Consider the following 25,312-nt stretch of genomic DNA (forward strand, 5'->3'; position numbering starts at 1 on the left):
TTTGCAGCCTGAAGCAAAAACACTTCCAAAAACTTTTCAGATGAATTAATTTGCCTTTTACAATGATTGGATTATGACTCTGACTTCAGACCCATGGAGGAAACAAGTTTGCTGCTTGGCTGAAAATAAATGTCAAAATAATTTTAGCAATATGTTCTTTGAAAACCAGCCCTATTTCAAATGATACCAGGGTTTCTTGAGTTGAATAGCTTATAAACATCCACCCAGAATAACAGGGCAGTTAGGACTGAATATTTTCAGGCTTTGTTTCACATGCTGTTTGTAGGGAGGATGATATTTGACTTGCAGTAACAGAATAGAAAGAGAGAATATACAGTGAAGAGCCAGTTTGATGCAATTGCCAAGGTATCAACTTAGACACCAGAAACTGTGAGTTCTAGTCCTACCTTTGGCACAAAGTTAGCTGGCTGACCTTGGGCCAGTCACCTTCCCTCAGCCTTAGGAAGGAGACAATGCCAAACCAGTTCTGAAAAACCTTACCCAAAAACCTGACAAGGACTTTGTCAGCTGGAAAGCCCATGTTCGAGATCCGAGCACCATGCAGCTGGGTAAGCTCCTGTTACTTGTCCCAGCTCCTGCCCATTTAGTAGTTTGAAAGCATGCAAATGGAGATAGATAAATAGGTACCAGTTTGATGGGAAGGTAACAGTGTTCCGTGCGCCTTGGCATATAGTCATGCTGGCTACATGACCACAGACAATATCTTCAGACAACGCTGGCTCCCTCAGCTAAGAAATGGAGTGAGCATTGCCCCCTGCAGTCAGAGATGACTGGATAGTGAAAACCTTTATCTTTACTCTTTAGTGTACCTAGAAATGTATACTTGATACCTTCAGTACCTTGTTTTAATAAATTACATTAGAGGGAAATGCAGGTCTATAGGAAGGGAAATCCTATCTATGCCTAGTTGAACACAAACAGAATTTTTGATGCCAGTGGATAAACAGGAAAATGCCTCCTTCAGAATTTGGCACTCAACCTAGATGGGCTGGCAATTATATGGAAGGGTTGGTATGCATAATCCTACAGACCTTATGAGAGCAATTTAATCACTAGAATTACAATAATCTAAAAATGCCATGAAACTCTGGCTTCCATAAAATAAACATCAGACATTTTCATGAAATGATGAGTTGGGAAAGAAATTGATACAAAATACACAGTTCTCTTTAAATTTCATATTCTCACTATCATAGCTACCTGGTTTTATTGGAAGAATGTGGCATTCATTTGCCAAAGAGAGGTCTATGTCTGATGCTACTGGATCAGTTATCATACTAGACGATGTGAATTTTCTCACAAAGAGAAATTGATGTCATTGAATGCAAATACCATTTTTTTTAACTGAAACAAGCAAATACCAAAGGGCTAAATCTTTATGCTGTAATCTTGCCACCCAAAATACAATACAGACACTGGTGGTATAGTGAATATATATGGGAAAAAAGATGTATTTCTACATGTATCACAAAGAACCTGCTATTGCACTGGCTCTATTGACTCACCGCCAGGTTTATGTTTGCATAAGATTTTCTTCTAGGTCCCAAGAGAAACATGTAAAGGTCTGGCCCACATAGTGCAATCAGTGCAGAGGATGCAAGCATGTCAGAGGAAACTGTTTAACACTTCATATAAATTTGACTATTATTGCTCCTTCTAGGTAATATACTTTTTTCCAATACCCAATGATGAAATATTGCACTTTTGGATTGGTATAAATGATTCGTAGCTAGGATAAATATTTTCAAAACTGGCTATGAAGACCTTTATTACAAATGGACTTTAGAAAATTCTACCTTGCCTTTGGAAGTTCATGTTTATCAGCAACTATAACTTGTGAAATTGAGCATTTTCAACAGCACTGCAAACTCAGCAAATAGATTTATTTGCTGTCTAAAACATAGTATAAAATAGAGCTGTGACAAAATATTCATAAAACATACACACTGCCATACAGTATATAAATTCTGTACATGAAGGTAGATACAGAGATTAATAAATTAAAAAAAACTCTCCGTATTTGCTGGTGCTGGTAGACGTACTGTAGTATGAAGCGGATGTAGTAGGAACAGCAGAGTATAGAATTGCTCCATGTCGCCAGAGTTTGTACCCTTCACTCCCATTAGCTTGAATCAAAAAAAAGCTTTTCTTTGATTAGCTCAGTGACATATTGTAGATGGAGAGAGGTGTTAGTCAAATAGGAGGAGGAGTTCAGTAGCATCTTTTCCATTTAACACATTGTATTAAAAGGCATAAGCTTTTGTGAGCCAAACCTGATATCATCAGATGAGTCTTATGCCTTTTAGTAAAATGTATTATTTAAAAAGGTGCTACCAGACATCTTTTGTTTTTTTTTGACTTTCAGTTAGATGGAAAGTCTAGCAAATCAGCGTCTATCACTCCCTATGCAGAATCTTCCTAGCTGGGAAGAAACTTACTGTTTCCAGAAAGCAGAAAGGTTTAAGATGATGATACCAATGGTGTGTTTCTATCATATGTGGATTGTATCTTAATCATGCAGATGTATGTTATAGGCAGCTGTCAGTTTACAACCTTTCGTTTCACAATAGTTCAAAGTTACAGTGGCCTTGGGAAAAAATGATTTAGTATATGTACTTATGATCATTCCTGCATTCACACGTGATCACTGTTCAGGTGTTTGGCAACCAGCTTGCATTTATGAGCAGTTGCAGCATCCTGAAACATGATACAATTTGTGACCATTTTTGCAAATAGCTGTCCCCCCTCCAAAAAACAACCCCATTGGAGAAGATGGATTCACTTAATGACCTCATGATTCACTTGATGACTCTGTAATTTCCTTAACAACTGCTGTAAAAATTGTCATAAAATTGGATCCAACTTGATTTAGAACTTGCAAAATAAATTCCAGTCCTAATTATGGCCCTAAGTCAAAGATTGCCTGGATTCAGGACATCCTATTGCAACATATGTGGCTTTAAAAGTTCTGTTAGATCCTTTTGCAGAAATTTTGGAGTTAACAGAACATTAATAGAACATTAAGGACAAAAAAACATCAGTGCCTCCCAATTTCTTTCTGTGGATCTCAGGCAGTTCTATCCTCCACCTAGACAAAATCAGGGCTGCTTATATTCTGGTTTAATTTAGTACATTAATTTTATGGCATCAAATTAGTGTTAATTCTTAGCAACCACATAGATAGATTTTCTCCATGATGCTCTTTCTGTAACCTGGTCTTTCAGGTTTTCTAATTGTGTACTCATCACCACTGTAACTTAGTGCATCCTCTTCCTAGGCTACGTCTTCATAGTCCAAAGTGTCAGAGGGAATATCATTGCTTGCACAATTCTGATCTTCATAGGTATACACACACGTGGTATCTAAATAGCCTTTTTAAGGCCTTCATGGCTGTTCTACCTAGTGCTTGGCTGCAGTATATTTCTTGACTATTTGTCTCTTTACAATTAATGGCTGATCCTAAAAGGCAGAAGTTATCAGCCACTTCAATATCCTTATTGTCAGTTTTAAAGCTAATTGCTTAGCTTTTGTCCTTAGCATGGCCTTATTGTTTTAGGGTGCTCTTTGACTTTTCTTACCACAGCTTACAGATCCTTTGCATGTTTGGCTATCATGGTAGTGTCATCAGCATAGCTCAGGGCATTAATGTTTCTTCCTCAGTTTTAAAACTATGCTCATCTTTCAAGCCAGCTTCTCTTAATATATGTTCAATATGCAGGCTGAATAAATAAGGAGAGAAAATGCAGCCTTGTCTCACTCAATTTAGTACATGCTATTTTTTTAATAATTAAGGAAGCAATTCAGTGGTCCTGGGATAACATCCATGAACAGAAAACATGCATCTGATTTCTCTCTCTAAGGCTGGGGAAATGGAGGGGTTCTTGAATCCTTTTCCCCGTATCTCTGGGTCCACCTGATAGGAAAGGTCAGAAAAGAGAATGTGATAGGATTTGAACCAGGGCTCTTCAAACTTGGCAACTTTAAGACTTGTGAACTTCATCTCCCAGAATTGGCTGGAGAATTCTGGAAGTTGAAGTCCACAAGTCTTAAAGTTGTCAAGTTTGGAGACGTCTGGTTTGAAGGGTGGAAGGTTGTGTTCAAAGTCTTCTACAATACTTCTGGTCAGAGGGATTATTCCTTCCCACACTTCCACCCTACAGTTTGTTACAAATAGGATGATGGACTTCCTTGGGTGCTGCTATTAAAGGAATCCAGGGGAACCAACCTATTAATCATTCTTTTGCATGTTATTAGTTGTGTAAAAAGGCATCTGTTTGACACTGTTGATTGTTTAAGCTTATAGTAAAGTAATCCAATTACTGTTTATCAAATATGTAATTACAGCTGCATCACTTATTTGGGAGTGAGGCTTATTAAATACAATTAGACTTGCTTCAAACATTATTATCTTGAAAAGAATTGTACAATAAAGCTACAATCGTCTACGCACAGTAGAAAAGTACAGTGAACAATCAGGCTTATTTCTTACAAGGCATGCATAAGGATTGCAGCCATGACATGATCAATCTTTTCCTTAAAAAACCCTCACATTTTTAAAGTATATGACTGAATTAGATTGAGGGTATTTTGCATATCCTCAAAGTTGATACGTGTTTTTGAAATTACAAAAAACTTATTCAAGCTAAAAACTTAAAATTAAAAATATGTTAAAGAACTTAATCTTATTCATACACAAGATTTCTCTCACTTGCTTGTTCTCCACCTCCTCAATCAATTGCCTTAAAATCGCTGAATGAAAATCATCTTTGTGCTTCCTCTTCTGCATCTTGTTTATACATTCTCTAGAATAACACTGACTTATTTTGAAATTCTTCAAAGATGTTAAAATGTATTACTTAATGTTAGATTTCTGTCCTTTGCCTGAGCATTTAATCAGCTTTCGTTGTATGGTTTCTATGAATAAAATAAAAATGCAGGTTTCTATTTGACGGAGCTTACTATGTACTCTTTGTGAATATTATGGAGCATTCTCAGTTTGCAGTAGCACAGCTAGAGGGCTGCCTCCTATTATAATACCAAGGAAACACGGAGGGGTGGTGAGAGAGAGGCGAGTAAATGGGTGTGTGTGTATTTATATATAACTGACCCAACCTGCAGTTTCAGATTTCAGTTTTAGCTTATCACCCTGCTAGTTCCTTCCAGCCTTTGGATATTCCTCTGCCCTTTTGCTGACGGATCTGCTAGGGTGAGGAAAGGAGCTATTACAGCTTCTTTTTCTCTTTTCCTCCTCCTCCTTTCTTTTAAGTTCTTCAGTGAAAGTTTCCAACTGTCTTTTTCCAGTCTCCACCTTTGAGTCGTCAGTCGTGATAACAGGGATTTAACAACGACAACACAAGATCTTGTACCCAAACTACGGAGGGATGCTGCTCACTTTACCTGAAGGTAAAACTAGATATTCCAATTGAGCATTTATGCAAACCTGCTTTCTAGCTTTACAAACATTGTGACAATCATTTATCTGGATTGAGATACAGGACTGGCAGTTCTAGTGTGCTTCCAGTTAATATTTAAAACTGACTTATCTGGGTTGATATAAAGTGTAGAAGTTGTGGAGAGCATGGGAATGGAGGAAGTTGACTCCAAATACTTTTGTGTAAGATTATGAGAAATTAAATTACAGATGTGTTAAATTTATGATGCATGTGCTAAAACTTGAATCTTAATACACACATACAAGGACACCCATTTCATCCAGAATGTTCAATGTTACTGTATCTAGAGACAATGTTGTTCCAAAATGGAATTTATGCTCAAGTTAGAAGTTAGTATCTGATTTCAAAGCTACAATTCTGTTTTTTTTTATTCAGTGTATAAATACTATGTACCTTGCATGATATAAATGCCAGTTTAGTGCAAATTATAAGATTATATATCTTGGTTTTGCAACACCTGGAACTGATTCCATGTATTGCTTGTACAGTAACTTGAAATGTGTTATGTTGTTCTGTGTAGGTGTAGACAATACCTAATCAACCCTTAGTTTGAGAGGGAGTGCCCCATGATAGAGCTAAAACATCAGACATCAGAAAGAAAGAAAAGAACAGAAAAGAGAAGGAAGGAAGGAAGGAAGGAAGGAAGGAAGGAAGGAAGGAAGGAAGGAAGGAAGGAAGGAAGGAAGGAAGGAAGGAAAGAAAGAAAGAAAGAAAGAAAGAAAGAAAGAAAGAAAGAAAGAAAGAAAGAAAGAAAGAAAGAAAGAAAGAAAGAAAGAAAGAAAGAGCATAAAATGATGTGGCTATTTTTAAGGAATGTATTTGCTATTGATTACAGGTGGTCCTTAGGTTACAACAACAATTGGGACCAGAATTTCTGTTGCCAAGCAATTTGGCCATGTAGTGCAATGTCATGTGATCACTTAGCGACAGCAATCCTAGCAATCCTGTCATATCCCCAGGACCAAGTGAGAAGTGAGAAGAGATGAGTGCCAAGCAAGCAGCCAGACAGTGACAGCCATCAGTGAGAGCTGCAGGCATCAGGGGAAAAGGTTATTGCAGGCAAGCAGAATTTAGGCAGGTGCATGAGTGCCAGAGGTGCTGCAGGCAGGTGCTCCAAAGTGCAGGCAGATATGCAAGTGTTGCAGGGGGGTAGGGGGATTCTGTGAACCGTGTTCCTAAGCACAGCAGGGCATTGATGGGGGCGGAACACCACTGGCACGGGAGTGCAGGTGGGCAAAACCACAGGGAAAACTGAAGCAACTTCCAACTTCCTGCTTGGTTCCCCACTGACTTTGCTTGAGAGAAGCAAGCAAGGGATATTGGAAATGATAATCATGTGATTATGGAGATGTTGTGATGGCTGGAACTCCAGGGTTGTAAGTTATTGTTCAGGGCCATTGTAATTTTGGACAGCTGCTGAGAGCTACTGGTTATGTATGAGTGCATTTGTCTAAGGACCCTGCTGTCCTCCAGAAGTTAGAGAATTTTAATTTCAATCAACTCCAAGTCAGAGGTGATGGAAGCTGCATGGCATTTTGAAGTGTGGGACACAAATTCTTAATCACTGGCTACTGAGAATCAGAATAAATTTTGGAAGAAACTTTCTGGGGTTAAAAAGGAAACCACTCCAGAACTTACTCTTAAGTATCAGATTGCTACTGGTACAATTAAATTTCAGTGGGTTCAGATTAAATGCCTATGATAGTTTGCCTGCCTACTCAAGATTACAGTTATGATATCTCATATTCTCTTCCTCTCCCTCCCTCCCTCCTTCCCTGTATCTACATTGCCACAATGTGTCCAAATTATCAGCCTGTAGAACTTGATTGGATACCAGAGTCTACTTGCAATAGTGCCAGGCTGATCAGGAAATAGATCTCAAAACTTGTTGCTATGTTCTATAGGTAATTTTTGGTGTTTGGGAGACAATCTGTTTTATGGTCATACATGAAGATACACAAATTTACACTTTAATCTGAATATACTGTTTTTTAGCTTTAAGAAATTTTTTAATGATTGAGTTATTTGATAATATATCACCAGGCTCAGTGAAAGTGGTTCATTTCTGTGGCATCCTGTTTAATCACTTGGTTATCCATTATGGTTGATTATTACATTAAAAAATACTAATTCTATATATGGTCAGCAGTGGTATAACAGGATATTGGTCTTGAATCCAAACTGAGAGTCAGCTATGGAATTTAATTGGATTATTGTATCATTCTAGGTCAAATGTAGTTTGTTTGCCTTGGATTTGGTGAATTTTGCAAACCCAGACATTATGGCTTTTAAACTGTAGTTTATAGCTTAGCAATATTGAGCTAGTAATCAGCGTACTTAAATAAAACATGGTTCAGTGCAGTATGTGAGTTCACTACTTCATAGTATTATTTTTGTTGGGATAAAATTGAAGGTGATGTGTTACATATGATCTATTCTAAAGATAGATGGAGAATAAACCTAATACATAAAATATAAAGACAGTTTATAGATTCTATGGGTGATGCCTTCCAGAATTGATTTGATTCTCAGTGGTCTTCAAATTCTCTCTGTCTTACAACGCTTGCAATTCAATTGAGGTATATCTATTAAAAATAAATTTTACAATTTAGTGATCCAAACAAAATGTAAAAACAAGGATCACATTGCACCTATTCCTATCACCTGTTTATAAGGATAATAAGCAAAAGGAGCTAGCACTTCAGTGTTTAAAAAAAAGTACCTTATTTTTCTACAATTCTATACAAATTCTATAAAAAGGAATTATTTTTCTATAAGGAAAGTCTTCAAACATTGCCATTTAGTACGTATAGTGTAGAAGGTTTATGCAAACTAAACAGCTTGTTGCTGTATATTCTGTGTTCAGTAATGATGATTTTCAAATAATCATATTTGGTCCCTGAATGTGGTCATGTGTTATATTTAAGACAGTGTTTCAGATTTTAGTGATTCACAATCAGATCTGTATCAAAGTTCAGAAAACACTTTACAGTGCCTAAGAATGGTTGTATCTTTGATTTTCATACTTAAATTCAGTACAAGTTCACTCTCTCAAGTTTCAGTTTGCATAAGATGCTCAAATATGTGCATGCCAAATCTGGTTAGAAATTTCTATGCAATTTTGTATTAATTAATGTACATGTTTTAATCACTGCTCCACATTAGAAGCTGATAAGGGGTTTGGTTTTGTGTGCAGTATCCAATTTATGTAAATATAATTTGGAATGCATTCGAATAAGAAAACTGGTTATTTATAAAGACAACAATTTTGATCCATTAGAAAAAGATCTTAAATCTTCTTATGAATAATACATTGAAGACAATCCAATGCAAGATCCCACAATGCTGGACAATCTTTTGAGTTTTTTTCAACATTTGAACCTAACCCAAAGATAAAAATGATCCTAAGAAATGGTATGTGCTTTGTCATTATAACCACATCGCACCTTTCCATACTATTTGATTTGTACCCTGTTGCATTTGTTGTTCTCATACTAATGCAGAATTACTTTATAATGAGAACACTATGTGAAGTGACAGTTGCTGAGAGCCACTTAGAAGATATGGCTGCAGTGAGACTAAAGTACATCTATACCAGAACATACTCCTGATTCTGTGGGCTTAATACTTCAAGTAATCTAAGTTTTTTTTTTAAATCTCTCTATTGATGATAGCAATGGAATAATGAAAACATCATAAAAGTTCTTTGCTGATGCTACTTCCTTGGGGGTATTTTGCTATTGCTATTCCAGACTGATTTTTATAATTTGAATTGAGTATGTCAATACTCCAGGAATAGTCCTGTTTTCCCATTCTAAATAAAAGCTAAAACTTTGTTAATCATGTTAAAAGAAAACTGAATAATTCTTAGTTCCTCAGCAGCAGGAACCAATAAATATAATTTTCCATTACTGGAAGTTTTGGCATGCATTTTCCTTTTTTAGGTTCAGGATCTGTCCAGTAGACGAAGAAATGAAGTGAAAAATAGATGTTATCTCACAAATCAACATGTACCTATTCTTTTTTTCAAAACAACTATTTTTTTTAAAAAAAACTTAGAATCACCAGTTACCTTGGCATATGAAAAACTGAAAAGCTGTGCCTCTTCTATAGGACTTTGATTGACATTAATTTATCCAAGCCAAGCAATCCCTCCCGTCTTATTTTAAAGAAGTCTGGTTCAATTGCAATCACTTGCTTTGCTTTAATTGAGCTTGCAATTACTTCTGATTTCCTTTCTGGAAAATGTTTCTTTTCCTGATATGATTACTGATTTTGTAAGCTTTATTAAGCTCCAGCGCAGTGCCTTACTCTTACATTCACTGAATATTGAAGCATAAAAGTATTTCAACAGAACCTGTTAATGCTTCACTGCTTGCCTGTCCTGACTGAATAATTTGCTGTTAAAAAGTATCACAATCCTAGAAGCTGAAAACAATTACTACAATATTGGCTTCAGAAATTGCATTTTTTAGGGTGTGCCTATAATATAAACTGTAGGGCTTGGCACCTTTCTAAACTTTTTTTTATTGACTGAGAGTAGGTGTGTGGCCGGATGTGATACTTTTGTTCGGTAGGATCTGACTAATCCTTTATAGCTATTTGTAATTTACAACTTTGATCATAGTGGCGGTAGTCAATAGAACTCATTTATTATGATAATGTAGTTTTTATATTTTATTACTTGGACTAAGTGGCTGACATTCACTGGAGGAAAGATGTCCATGACTTTTACCCAATTTCTTTTATCTGATGAGTTGTTTGGCTTTTTCCTTCTATAGAAGCAACTTAATCGGGAAGGTACATTTCAAGGTGTTAGAAGTGGAATTGCTGTTCCTTTACAGATTTCAGTGCAACTTATGTTATGATTGATTCCAACAACAAAACGACACTATGCCCCAGAACTCTCTAGGCCAGCCTTTTCTAACCTAAAGGAGTGGATTTCAATTCCCAGACTTCCCCAGGTAGCATGGCCATTGCTGAAAAATCTAGAACAGCCAGCTATTCTGGGAGTTGAAGTCTACAAGTCTTAAAGTTGCCAAGTTTGGTGACCTCTGATCTAGAAGCTGAAATTCTCAAATCAATAGGTTGCCAAATCTAAGAAGGCTACCCTAAGTATGTTTGCAACTTCTTATGGTTTATTATAGTTATATAGCTGTCCAATTGACATGGGAGATAATAATACAATAACCACAATTACCATAAAAAACTCATGAAGCAAAATCCAAATAAGTAAACTTTAAGGCTCACTCAGTTACCAAGCCCAATGCTTTGGAGAGGAGACTGAGGTTTGGTAAAATTTGGTCATCTGAATCTTAAATGTACAATTCCATGCATGATCAAGGCAATAAATAATAGACCTCCTGGTCTAGGAATGGGCATAATTGGCAGATAAGATGAAGCTGCGCAAAGGCTCATGACTGCCCTGTGATTTTTGAGAATTTAGGAGGACCCCCAACTGGACATCAGTTCGATATGGGGGAGCCCTGCTCCAATCAGAGCCAAAGATAGTAAGTGTGTGTGTGTGTGTGTGTGTGTGTGTAACCAAAATCAGCTTGGTTTTACTTTGAGCTTGACTAGAATTGGTTCATCCAGTCCTTTGCAACTTCCAGGCAGTGAGTGAGAAAGTGCATGCTATATGTGTTCACCTCTCTTGCCAAAAAAGAAAGAAAAAAGTGGGATAAACAAGTAAAACTCTTCAGTTAATCAACGTCTCTTCTGTTGTTTCTATTTAATGCAGCTTTCAGCATTTTGGTGCCTGAAACAGAAAAATAGGAAAGGGAGGGAGGGGAGAGGAGCGGAGAGAAGACCTAGCATTTACCATCTTAAATAATATTGAGCTTCAGGTGTCACTGTAGCTCAAATCAGTGCAAAAGCAATTCTCAGGAGTTTTCCATTGTGAACAAGAGTTAAAATCCTCCCTGTAGACAACGTACTTAGTTCCCAGAGCGATGAAGAGAGAACTGCAATCAGTGCTGTCTGGCGCCTGCAAAAGCAGTAAAACTCCCTTTGGGAAGGTGGCCTCCATCCTGAGCCAGAGCAAACAGTGCACCAGGCCTTTATCTCAAGTTGCTCTCAAGATAAGGAAACAGAGTAACAGTCACTTGCCTCACCCAGCTGCCTGTGGGTGTTTTGAGCCCACCCTTTGGCAGCAAGCTATGTGACTTGACTGGCCCAGTTTTGAATCATCACAACATCCATTAAAGCAACAGCAAACATACAGTTCTGAATTTAAAAAAAAGTTATTGCTGGTGTCTTCCCCCAGCTTCCTTCCTCCTTGAGCTCTGTTGTCATTGAGCGCCTAGTGCTAAGAAGCAAATTTATCAACCCTGCTAGACTGTCCGGGTGGGCTGCTTGCCAAATGCCTTCTTCCTGACTCCAGCCACTTTAACGTGGCCCACCCCCTCCTCCGTGTAGCTTCTGATGATGATAATCGGCTAAGAAATGCCAGTGCCAGACAGGGTACAAAATGTGATTGTTTTGCTTTCTTCGCCCACATCTGACCATGAGGATTTGTTTGAAGAGAACGGTGCTCTAGGGATATCCAAAGGACCGCTAGTGAAAAGTGATGATTACAGTTATTCATCCTAACGGGTGACAGGAGTCTCCAAAGGAGATGACACAATGGCTGCCAGGTGGTGTCAGAAGCACCTGTTTTATTTGCACACAAGAAAGTTACTCATTTCTCTTCATCCCAATGACTTTGGGATAAAGTCACTACTACACTTTGGGCTAGGAAGGTGTTAGTGTCAAAACATTTATCATATCTAGTAACTATTCCATTGCAATAGTGGCCAATATCTGTAGCTCAGGTGTACGATGACGGTAAAGGTTTCATTATCAGGCTAGGCATTTGAAATACTGCTGAAGGTGTTACCTAACCTGGTAACGAAACATTTGGAAACCCACAAACTCAGAGAATGAACATTTACCTACAAGATGAGTGATTGTTGTGAAAATTACTGCTCAATAGGTATATTATTCCTTTTATGTTTATTATAAGCTAGGCACCATCTGTATCTCCACACCATGATATCCCTACAACAGCCATATGGGGTAGATCAGTCTGAACAAAGTTATTGGTTTATGTTTATCTGATGAAGTTGATGGCTCAGTGTAGTTTTGCAACTTGGATTTTGCACCCTAGACTACCAGGCTCACTGCTGCATATTAACTTACCTATGGTTTCTTGGCTTAGGCTCTTCAGATTACTTCCACTACAATTCCATCACCTGCAGTTGGCAGGACTGTGAATTATGTGGGTTGTAATCTGATAAAGAATTCAGGAAGCCTTAGTTTTGGCATAATTGCCCTATCAAGTGCAAACACTTCCCTAGTAATCCTTTTTTTAAGATCCATGCCTCTAGATATAGAATATGCTGCCTGGATTATGTAGCAGACTTTTGGCATACTGTTATTAAAAGCCTGTGATAATATAGTTCTGGTTCAGAAGATTACATTACCTAGTATCCCAGTTTGCACTGGAGAAGTACTGCTAATAAAAAAAGGACTACTGGATATTTTCTAGAACAAGCCAATGAGCAGGCTTGCCACATATTTTCAGAGAGTTGCAACTTCCCGCTGAGCGGATATGCTGAGCTGTGCTATGAAGTGGCAGGGAAAGGGTGAGGGAGTGGCCAGAATCTAATATACACTCTTGGGGATAAAACACCAAAAGTACAGGATCATCCATACTTTATGTGATGTGGATGGCTGAAGAGGAATAAAGAAAAGAGGTTTGCTTTTTAAACATGGCTCATTGCTCCAGACCAAGATTTTTGGGAGAAAGAACAATTTTAATTTTCCAATACTGTACATCTTTTTATCCAGACTAAGACTTTTCTAATATAGAATCTATTTTTTATTTTTTAAATCTTACCGCTGTTTTATGACTAAACAGAAATCCAGGCAAAAGCATAGAGAGACTATATTTATTTCCTCATGCTCTGCAGAGTGTAGCACGTGTATATGTAAGTATGCGTGTAAACATCCAAAAATGGAAACATGTGGTTTTTTTTGTAAAATATACATCTTTGAATTCTCAGTATTTCATGGCAGAATTTCATCAGAGAAAAGTCATATATGTATTTTCAAGCATTCTACAAATGAGAAAAGTCAAGAGTTTAAAATCTTTTTCAATACTGACAACCTCATAGATCATCTAATCCGAAAGCAGAAAGAACAGTGAGAATAGTCATTCTTTTCAGTGTTTTTTTTTAAACTGCAGAATAACTTACTGCACAGGTGAATGATTGTTTTAAAAAGCTTGTAGCACTCATTATTTGAACATATTTCTTAGTTTCATTTTAGGAAAGTTTCCTCTAGTTGTGTGTTTTTCAAAATTCTTTTTGTATATATATCTTGTGGGCCTGAGGCAGAAAGCTTGCTAGGTGGTGGCATAAATTGGGGGCCTTGTTGTAATAAATAAATCATTTTTTCTCATCTTCACATATTGCTAGACAGGGGAAATTTTAAATACAAACCTGATTGTGGTCAGTGGATCAGGAAGCTATATCCTGAATGTTGTGTGGTTGCCGTGAGAGATTGAGCAAACAAAAATGAAATTCAGTCCACACAAAATAAAGCCTTTTTTCTCAGTAGAGAATTCAGGTTCAGAATAAACACTGTGATCTGTTTTAAAGCCTTAATATTTGCAGCTTAGGACTGGTCTTTCTCCGAATGTTTTTTCCCAGACACCAGAAAGTCAGAATTGTATTTGACCAAATTTTAGTGTGGTAACCACAGTGTGTGTCTTCCTAGAAATATGAATTTGATTAACAGTCATCATCTAGGGCTATGAAATCTGCCCTGCCAATACCTGAATAATATCTAAATGGCAATAAAAATAAGAGAAATCTAACTCTTTGCTACTTTATAATAGTTGTTTAGATTATTGCAGCCTACATTTGATAGTCCTACTTTATCCAAATCAATATGTTGTAAATCAGGGTTGTCAAACTCAAGGCCTGAGGGCCGGATCTGGCCCACAGGATGGTTAGATGTGGCGCGCAGGGCTGCCCTGGAAACAGTGAAGGACTGTCCTGCGGTGCCTCTGCCAGTGAAAACGGAGCTCAGGAGGGCTGTGCGTGGCTCCCCCAGCTCCATTTTTGCAGGCAGAGGGCTGCAGGATGCCGTTGTGGCCAAAAATGGAGCTCCAGAGCCCATTTCTGCTTTGGCCACCACAGACACCCCCCCCCCCCAAACATGAGTGATGTCAAGCTGGCCATGCCCACCCTGGCCCCCTGAGGTCCAACACAACCCTGATGCAGCCCTCAATGAAATTAAGTTTGACACCCCTGTTGAAAATTGAATTTTTTTCCTGAAAATTGTCTAGGATCTTCAAATAACATAAAGTGTATTTGGTGTGCTGTTTAGAAACCATATATGTCTAATATTGCATCCATCACATTGGTTTTTAATTCCAATTTCCAAGAAGGGCATCTTCAACAAGCCAAATATTTCATTAACACTAAAACATGCGTCGTGATGTCCCATGATGTCTAAAGGGGCAGAGTTTGCAGCGTAATGTCACATTTTCATCCCGTTGATCTAGAAATGTGACTATGTCTGATCATAGATTAGAGCAACCAGATCTAGAAGGTGAAGACTTCCCCCCCCAATCCTCCCAGTCGCCATATTTTGAATTAGTAGGGCAAAAGTAGGACTCTGGATAGGATCATTGAAGTAAGAAGTAAAGGTGATTTACTTCTTACAGTGATTCCCTTCAGAGAGATAATTTTTAAAGGACTTTCTGGGAAAAGAAAGTGAGACAAGGCTTCTCCTATCTCCCTAACCTATAACCATGTTTGAATTACTCAAACCCTTCTACCTCGAGCACAGAAAGCTGTGAGCTGTGTCAGGATCACTGAGAGGAAACAGACATTTCTCTCTAGTTCTCAGTGACACCATAATAAATATATGTACAAATATGTCAGTACGTGGGTATACATATAGTACATGTGTGTGTCTTCATGTATGTGGTAGCTCTCATCTGTACTTAGCTGTTCCTCAGGGTGAAACGTTTCCCAACCTCACATAACAAGATTTTTATTAAATAATGCAAATCTGATGTACATTAATCTCTTTGAATGCTTAAAGCAAGTCTTAATAAGCTAAAAATTCATTTTAGGAATAGCTATTGACTGCAGAAAAGACAGATTGATTTTCAACAAAAAGTTGCCATATAGAATGTTGCAGTGTCAGCCAGTCAACCATGTTGTTTCACAAATATGCCAATGCAAACTTTTGTTCTCATACCCTCCCTTACAACAGTCACTCACTATTGTGTGATCAATAACTATGGCCAACAAACATGGGTTGGGTGTGTGAGGGGGCACTAAGTTTACTTTTTGTAGAATTTTCCTCTTTCGTTTGCACTTTCTCTCAATACTACAGAACACTTTGTGTGGAAAGTGCCATTTTTGCTGCATAATTAAGTGAATGCTGAAGTGCTAAAATCTTCCCCGATCTTCTATGTCCTGTGCAATTAATATGAAATTGATACATTAGTCATTGTGATAGTTGTGGATGACTCTAGTCCATTACTAATATTTATATAAGCCTCTTTATGCTGAAAAGTGGCTGAGAAGTAGTTTATACAATCAATAAATAGTGAGAATTTCTAATGCAGGATTGCAATCTGTATAAATTTTGTTTACTATGTAGTGAATTATTAGTGATTTTTGTGCCATCTGGTTCCCATTATGTTATTTTGTGTCTTAATTATCTAACACTGAACAATGAGGATTAGGTCAAAACGGGCTTTATGCAATCAAAGGAGGAGAAAAACTCAGCTCATATATACTCAATTTAGAAACAGTTTTGTTTTCTATGCAATCAGCATAAAGTTGAGGTTAAAATTTCAGATATTCAAGGTTTGCCGTTTGGCTAAATATAAAAATTATCACTGAGCTTAATAAACAAATTTCTTGAACTTGCAAGAAAATAAGCTCTGTTGAATGTAATCGGACATTCCCTATCAAATATGCATTCAAATGTATAATGTATTTTATCCAGGGGTGGGATTCAAATTTTTTAACAACTGGTTCTGTGGGCATGGCTTAGTTGGTGGGTGTGGCTTGGTGGTCATGTGACTGGGTGGATGTGGCTTGGTGGTCATGTTATTGGGTGGATGTGGCTTGGTGGTCATGTTATTAGCTGGGTGTGTGGCCAACTCAATAACACTCACATCAAGGTACTCATCTCCTCGCCTGGTCTCTCATGACTGTGGGGATGCTGCAACAGTCGTAAGTATGAAAAATGGTCATAAGTCACTTTTTTTCAGTGCTGTTGTAACTTTGAATGGTCACTCCACACGAGCAAAGTACCAGCAAAGGAGGGAAAAAAACCTCCAGAGATGTTCCTGAGACAGGAAGTCTAGTCCTGCCAAGAATGTAATAAGGGTTAACGGAGAAGCTGTTTTTGTAAGCAACACCAGAATGTTTCCTTCCTGTCTTCCTTACAGGATTAGGCCAATAATTTCTTCCAACAACCAGTTCTCTGAACTTCTTAGAATGTTAACAACTGGTTCTAGCGAATAGGTGCGAACTGGTAGAATCCCACCCCTGGTTTTATCTTATAAATCTAATGCATGTTTGATTGGAAATGAAGCACACTGAACTCAAGCCCATTTTGTTTTGATGCTGTAGTATGCATTGTCCGTGGCCTTCTCCTGCATTGGTAAAAGGCAATAATAAAGCAAAGCTAACAAACCAACAGCCTTAGTAATTTTGATATGGCTTCTCTTTACCAAGATGAGAAGAAAATTGCTGAGCTATATCTAAGTAATTGGATTCAGTTACATCTAAATCTGGTTGGGGAATTCTGGGAGTTGGAGTCCACACATCATAGAGTTGCTGAGGCTGAGAAACACTGATGTAAATAATAGGCTTGAGTCCAAGCACTTCAAAAGTCCTTGGAGGCATAAAAAGATTTTTAAAGACAAGTTGGAAAACCATGTGGTTCATTATCTCAGACTCTTGTAAGGTTTGTGACATGATGATGACAGTTCTGCAGGTTCTTACTACACCTGTTTTTCTCCTACTTACAGAAGTTAAAGGGAACTGGCACAATTAAACCTGGGTTTGGGATGGAGACATTCTGGCTGTGGCCTCTCAGGAGCTACCATCTTCTCCTTTGATGCCAATGTCAGCATACAGCTTTAGCTGTTGTTGCAAAGCTGTTTTTCCTTTTATGCATATTGGAGGTTTACATATATGGAAACAAACCACTGTCTTTTTGATTTGTAAAGAATGTTTGTGTATTCAGTACTGTTGATTCCTAATTTTGCAAATGGATTTAAACTTTGCACTGTGCTCATTTTACATTTAGCAAGGTCATGTGCATTTCTTTTTATCTTTTTAATTTAGGCTTTTCAGTAAATAGTTCAAATTATCCCTGTGCCAGACAAAATGAAAAATGTTGCTTCCTGAACTGATTAAGAAAAAATGACATAGCCATCCTCCTTACTAAAGTGACTGTATCATGTAGAAGGTTAAAACCCAATAAAGTCAACACTATACTTTATCGGAAGCAACAAGCAGTGTCAAAAATTATACTTCAAGTTAATAACATAGTAACTAAACAAGCCTTCCAGCCCAAATGCCTACAGGAACATCCAGATCTTTAACTCCTTGAAGATGGCTAACAAGGAAAATAATCCATAGCTTTAGAAAGTTCTCTGAATACAAAATTAATACTCAAACAAATATAACTAAACATTTAACATAAAAATAAGATTTCTTGTAGAAAGAATTTGGCTGCCAGGGATCAATTGCAATTATTAAAATGACTGTGTTACCCAAGATAAATTATTTATTTATGAGCCATGGTGGCGCAGTGGTTAGAATGCAATATTGCAGGTTACTTTTGGTAACTGCTAGCAGTTCAGCAGTTCAATTCTCAATGGCTCAAGGTTAACTCAGTCTTTCATCCTTCTAAGGATTGTTGGGGGCAATATGCTGACTCTGTAAACTGCTTAGAGAGGCTGTAAAGCACTGTGAAACAGTATATAAGTCCAAGTGCTAATGCTAGTGCTTGCTAGTGCCATTTCAAATGGCCCCAATTTCAGAAAAAGACTTTAAAGACTTTAAAAAGAACAAGTAACAATTAGCAAATATATATGAAGTGGGGAAAAACCTTGGGACAAATTTAAAATTTAGCACCATGCTTCAGAAAGAGGTGGCTTTGTCATTCCAGATTTTAAATGGTATTACAGACAAACTCTTTGTCATGTTTCACAGAGTAGATAAAATCCCCAAACTGCAAAACATTAGTACGGTATTGGAAGGAGTTGACCTAGCTAATGGTCTTCACACATACTTATGCCACAGGGACCCAAAAGAATATAAAAACTTAACAGGACACATTATAAGACAAAGTTTAACACAAGTATGGGACTCCATGTGGTAATGAGCCCAGACATTTCACCATTAGGTCCTAAATGGTTTTCATGTTGGAGACAATTATGGTAAGGAAAAAGCAATTACATATGTAAACATGGTCCACCCAGACCTTATGAATAGATTACACACATAATAAGAATCAGCAAAGACTGGAATATACCATGGCAGATTTATTTTCAAATTGCTAGAAGAATAAAATCTGACCTCAGAAATGCGATATTAAGAAAAATGACAAAATTTGAAAATGTTTATACAGAATCAGTATATATCTATAAATGTCTACTTAGATACAACACAGAGATGGAACATATATATTAAATTGGATGCAAAACTTGAAAGAAGCAGTCAGAAGAATGTGGAACAAATCTATAAAATTATGGTTTGCAGGAGAACTGATGTAAAATATTTTACAAATACAAATAGACAACTCCATCAATGATTGCTAAGATAAAGAAATCATAGAGCAACAAATGTTGGAAATTTCACAAAACAGAAGGAACATTCTAGCATGTGTGGTGAGCATGTTAAAATACCTCAAAGTATTGGAAAGATGCACAAAGCACTATTCAGAGACTTTAGGGAACAAAATTGAAATGAAGCTACTTTTATAAATTAGATATCATTCCAGAACACATAATAAACATACCATAAATAAACTTGGCACAATATAATATAGAGATGTTGGCATTAAACTCAAACATTTATACATCTTTATATCATAAAAATAATTTTACATAAAGTAAATGAAATTTGTTAATTGAAAATGAAAGGAAGGAAGGAAGGAAGGAAGGAAGGAAGGAAGGAAGGAAGGAAGGAAGGAAGGAAAGGAAGGAAGGAAGAAGCTATTTGAATTTCTCCAGGTATGTTGGTCCAGCAATCAAGAAAGCACAGCAGCAAATTATTAGATCAGTACCTAATAGATCAGGGTGTCAAACTTGTGGCCCGCAGGCTAGATGTGTCATGCGCTAGTCACCCCCACCCCTGTTTTAACAAAGGGAGAAAAGTCATGATACATCATGTGATGACCGTGTGACACTGCAAGTTTGACGCCCCTGTAATCGATGGAATCTGGAATATGCCAACCCTGCCATTTCTTGTAGGCTGCATAGAGACAATTGGAGGCAGGTAGTTCCATGAGTAACGTGGCCCTGTGCCATGTAGGACTTTATATGTGATAATGGTATAGGGTCACCTGTTTAAGCAGGGGGTTTGGCTAGAAGACCTTCAATGTTCCTTCCAGCTCTATCAAAGATGCCTAAACCAGTACATTAAATTGCATCTGGAAGTGAACTGGGAGTCAGAGCAGGCTGTGGAACATAGGCATTAAATGGACATATTGTTGTATGCCTTCAACTGTCCACATTGCTGTATTCTGAACTAGTTGCAGTTTCCAAAAGTTCTCTGTATTCTGAACTAGTTGCAGTTTCCAAGAGTTCAGCATGTACCAGTAATCTAACTAACAGATGACTAAGGCATGCATTACTGTGGATAGCTCTTCCAATTCCTAGAGAAATGATAGCAGTTCTAGTACAGAATCTTGCAAATCTGAATGTGCTTTCTCTCTGAAGACTTGTAAATTGAAGGGATTGGTGAGGAACAAGCTGAGGCATTTTCATAAATGTCTTTCCTAGTATGGGCCCAAGCCTCATTTATCTGATTGTTGCCTTCATAGTAGAACTTCCCTTTGTCTTTCAAAAACATTCTCTAAACACATTACAAGTGAATTGGGAGGGAGAGTCAAGATCCACAGCTACTGGTTTTTCCAAGATTAAACTCTTTAAACCTCTTTGAAGGAATTGGGGTGGTTCAGAGATGTGAAAAAATAAACAATAAACAAATCGAAACCTTTTCTTTCCCATTCATGCCCTTACAGCATTACTTAGTTGGCCAGGGGCAAAGATATATAATTAGCTTTCATCAGTTGTCTGATGATACCTCGCCCTGTGCTAACCCACACCCAGAAGCTTCATATAAATGTTAAATAGGAGTAGATAGACTGTAAGTCAACAAAGCAGGGACCTGCTCTCTTCCTTCCTGTCAGCATTGACTGGAATCAGCACTTGAGAAAGGACAATACCGCTATAGAGCCATGCCTCTCATTCCCAGCTCCCTGAGTCAATGCAAAAAAGCCCACAATTAAGGATCAGTGAGAAATCCATAATGATGCTTTGCCCCACCACTCACTTCTCAATGTTATTTCCTATGGGATCTTGCAGACAATAGATACCTTATTTGTATTATTTCATTTCAGTTGAAAACCTGGGGGAATAATTAAATATTTTAATATAGATATTTATGACTTCACATGGGACTATTTAGGATGTTACCAAATTACAATTTGAAATACCGAGATCTATTAAAGCCCTAGTATTTAATAGGTGCAATGGTTCATTTTCTATGATTACTTTCATTGGGATCTAATCGACTGAGTTATAGTTCTAGGGCATTATCCTGCAAGTTTGGAGAAAAAGGCAATAGATCTTACTAATTTAGGAGACCATTGTTGTTAAATAGCTCAAATCCCTGAAAGAAATTCTTTTCTCAATCCATCCAGTATCTAAAGCAGGGGTCTCCAAGGTTGGCCACTTTAAGACTTGTGGACTTTAAGTCCCAGAATCCCTCAACCAGCAAAGTTGGCTGAGGAATTCTGGGACTTGAAGTCCACAAGTCTTAAAGTGGCCAATGGCGGAGACCCCTGATCTGAAGAACATTTGGCTGGGATATGAAAAACAGTCTTCCCAATGTAACTCACTATCAAAGGCTGGCATGACTGGGAGGCTCCTGATGATTTTGCCATGGTTCAGGATTACTTCAGAAGTTTCATGCTTGATTAACTTCTAGCTATGACACTTGTCATCATGGACTGGTGAAGTGTCCAAGGTCAAAAGCTCCAGCTCCCCACAGAATCCTTTCATTGACGCAATGCAATCTTAGGGGCACTAAAAGAAGAGTAACCATGGTGACAAGTAGGGAGATGAAAGGCGAAAAGGAAAATGTTCATTAGAAAAAAAGGACTGAAAAGCCCAAGCCTGTGCCAGGCCTGGGCTCACTGGGGAGCCCAAACTTTGGAAATCTTTCCTCAACCAGTTTTTGTTTCATGGCCCTTTAAAAAAAAATATTCTAATAGATTTTATCATGGCAAGCTGTGGCTATTGTTTGATAATTTATGGCTAGTTTTATTTATTTAAAGATATTATAGCATCATTTTATTCCATTTTTGTTACAGTTGTTGCTAGGTACTGTGTATTCTGTGTAAAACGTAGTATACAAATGGACATAAGCACATCTGTTATTAATTTTCATTTCATTTCATATTTTTAGATCATCTTTCAGGGTAAAAAAGCTGCCTTCACACATGTTCCATTAAGCAATCATTTAAAACTGACATAAATATGAAATATTTGAAAACCTGTTCGGTGTGGGAGAAAGTAAAGAATAGAACTATACTTTCTGGTCTTGGTTCAAGATGGGCAGCGGCCTCCACAGAATACTCCTCTTCTATCAAAATAATGAAAAAATCATGTCATTGTGTCGGCAGCTCTGCCCCCTTTGTAGATGCATGTGACGTCATGAGACATATGTACCAAAGGGATGGAGCTTGCATTACATCACCTGACACCTGACAGGTGGATACCTCTGTCAAACTCCTGGTCCATAGGCCAGGTGCATCAGGCAATAGCCACACCCATCCCACTTTAGTGAAGGGAAACAAAACAAATGTCATGTGATGCTGCCGTGACGACTTGAGTTTGACACCCCTGAACTAGATTTAGTGTAAATGAGCCTCTGACCTCACCTTGAGAGTTTTATTTCACAACCCCCTCACCAAATCCTCGGTGCAGATTTCAGAAGCCAAATGAAAATGTTTACAACTTGTAGCTCTCAAGCCTCTAGGAATCCTGAGTTTTCTGGGGCAGAAAGGATACAATACTTGTTATATAATCTAGAGAATTTTGTTATAATAATCACAATTGCACAGTAGTGATTGATGTTGGTTCTCTAATTCTGACACTAGGTTTCTGAGAAATTATTTTATCTTCTTGATGGGTTCAGCTTTGCCAAATGAACCAAAAGGAAGGGCAGTGAAATGTCTTAACAGCTGGTTAAAATATGATGCCTTGCAAAGTATCCTCATGAGACCACAAAGCTTCCTTCCCTCCTGTTCTCTAAAATGCTCCCATTTTATTGCCTGAAACTAGAATAGCTTGTTCTCTGGGATGTATGCATGCACATAGATCACTTCAAGCTCTGGGGCATTTAGAGAACCAGCAAGATGCTAATAAAACAGCTGACAAAGAACAGTAACATTCTGCCAGTTGTTATAAGAAATAGCTCTCCTGGGAAATTTAAAATCTGCTGTGTTAGCTCATTTGAAATCACCAGGGTAGGTACTTCACTTTCTCCCTAATACAGGGGAGTCGGGGTGAGGAAGCTTTATTTCTTGCCATGCTTGGTAATTTTTATGGATTTTCCTCAATAGCCTTGCATCTCACAATGTCTTATGCTTCTATGTTACTGGTATGTGATAAACAAAGCCTGATGGATACATGCTCTTATGACACTTTAGCAGTGCAAAATTATTTAACAAGGAATTTGTACCAACCAAAGGCCATGAAGATCAGGTTTTGAGTTACAAAGATATCAGGGAAACTTAAAGGTGTAAAAATAATCTATTCCAATTGAGATCATGATTGCAAGCTTACACCAATATTTATAACTCTGTATGCTATTGGATTCCTTTGTTTCAAAGGAATATAGGAAACCTGCCACAGAAGCTCTGATCCTAAGAGTTTTGTTTGAGTACCTTAATTTAAAAAAAAATACAGAAAAGAGTAGTCAGTGACAGATTGGATGCTTTGCGTGAAAAAAGGTCTCAGCTACAAATCATAGGAAAAACAAATCATTTGAAAGCCTGTGACAGCAATGTAGCAGTAGCAATAGCACTTAAACTTATATACCGCTTCACAGGACTTCACAGCCCTCTCTTAAGTGGTTTACAGAGTCAGCCTATTGCCTCCAACAATCTGGGTCTTCATTTTACCTACTTCGGAAGGATGGAAGGCTGAGTCAACCTTGAGCCTGGTGAGATTCCAGGCAGCCAGCAGCCAGCAGCCAGCAGAAGTAGCCTGCAGTACTGCATTCTAACCACAACAGCACCACAGCTCTAGCTTTAGTGTTCTCTGCAATGTTATTTGCAAGCTCAGTGTAATACATACCATCACACAAATTCAGGTAAGATTTCTGAGTTATCTTAGGCAGAATAATGGGATATGAATAAAGATAGCCCCTTGGAAATGATGGGCCATTTGATTTTGAGCTACAAAGATTATAATAACTACCTTAAATTAAGCCTCTGACTTTTTAGTTTCTTGCACCTTTAACAGCTCTGCAGTGACACCACAGTCTGCTCTCTTCTTCTATCATCTACAAACCCATTGGAAGAGCAAGGGAGTGCCAGCTGTGACTGCAGCTGTGCTCTGCCTCAAATCCAAATGTTTCTAAAACTTCAAGGAAAGAAATAAAAGAAAAATACCTGTGTGCTAAAGAGAGGGACCAGGAAGAAGGTGCTGAAGAAAGGACAGAGGGGGACATTCTTCTGCTATCACATGGCATGTGAAATGCCTTTTTCTATGGAAAGAAATAAATTGGGAGAGGGAGTGCAAGGTGAGCTATACATGTTTGGCATTTTGGGCAGTGGTATCATTTTGGGATATCCTATGCAGGCACCTCTTTTTTTTTTTTTTTGCAGAGATAATTGTGGGGTGACAGTGTGGTTTTCTGGAGAGAAAGGTGCTTTGTTTTTGGATCGCTCATCTGGTTTTGGGATCCTTGCAAGCCCTTTGTCAGGGTTCCAGCAAACCTCCATTCCAATCAATAACTCCGAGACAGACATATCTCAAAGGTATCTTTATTTGAATAGTGAACTGGCACATCTGTGGAATCCCGAATCTGAAAGTTTTTGGCTTCCTTGCAATATTCAAACTACAAATCCATCCCCCCTTGGCCGTCATCACATCACATGGCCCAATCACGATCCGTCCTAAAGTCAGATTATTATTTCATTCTGTGCCATACTCAATGACCTTGAACTAACAGAAGAATTTTATTTTGTCTACTTAGAGCTACTCAATTGAAACCCCACTTCTCCCACTTTCTCAGGCTTGTGGCAGCATGGGAGCATTGACTCTCAAAATGACTTCCAAAGCTGACACCCTTCCCTGTGACACCAGGAAGGATTGCAGGATGCCCACAAATCCTGAAGGGCTGCCTACTTCAGCCTTTTTATTTCCCCCTCCTTGCTTGGTTATTTTGGAAATTTGGAGAGCTGTGGTTGATTTGCCCCAACACTAGAAGTTTTTAAGAAGAGATTGGACAACCATTTGCCTGAAATAGTATAGGGTTTCCTGCCTAAGCAGAGGGTTGGACTAGAAGACC

At 38.0% G+C, this 25,312-nt stretch overlaps 1 protein-coding gene across 9 annotated transcripts in view; it reads left to right on the forward strand.

Annotated features, from left to right (window-relative positions):
- The window catches only part of PLEKHA6 (pleckstrin homology domain containing A6), a 193,093-nt gene that overhangs the window by 58,131 nt on the left and 109,650 nt on the right, over positions 1 to 25,312 (forward strand). For 2 of the 9 annotated variants that reach the window (XM_087929462.1, XM_087929463.1), the window contains one exon: positions 5,323 to 5,424. The exons of 6 other annotated variants lie outside the window; for them this stretch is intronic. The gene's annotated coding sequence lies outside the window, so the exon portion shown is untranslated. Of the gene's footprint in view, positions 1 to 5,145; positions 5,228 to 5,322; positions 5,425 to 25,312 lie in introns of those variants that run through there. One more of the 9 variants, XM_087929461.1, reaches the window with a different exon arrangement.

The sequence above is a fragment of the Pseudonaja textilis genome, chromosome 3, assembly GCF_049901715.1.
Source record: "Pseudonaja textilis isolate UNSWEBS1 chromosome 3, rPseTex1.2, whole genome shotgun sequence".
NCBI classification, from domain to species: Eukaryota; Metazoa; Chordata; class Lepidosauria; order Squamata; family Elapidae; genus Pseudonaja; species Pseudonaja textilis.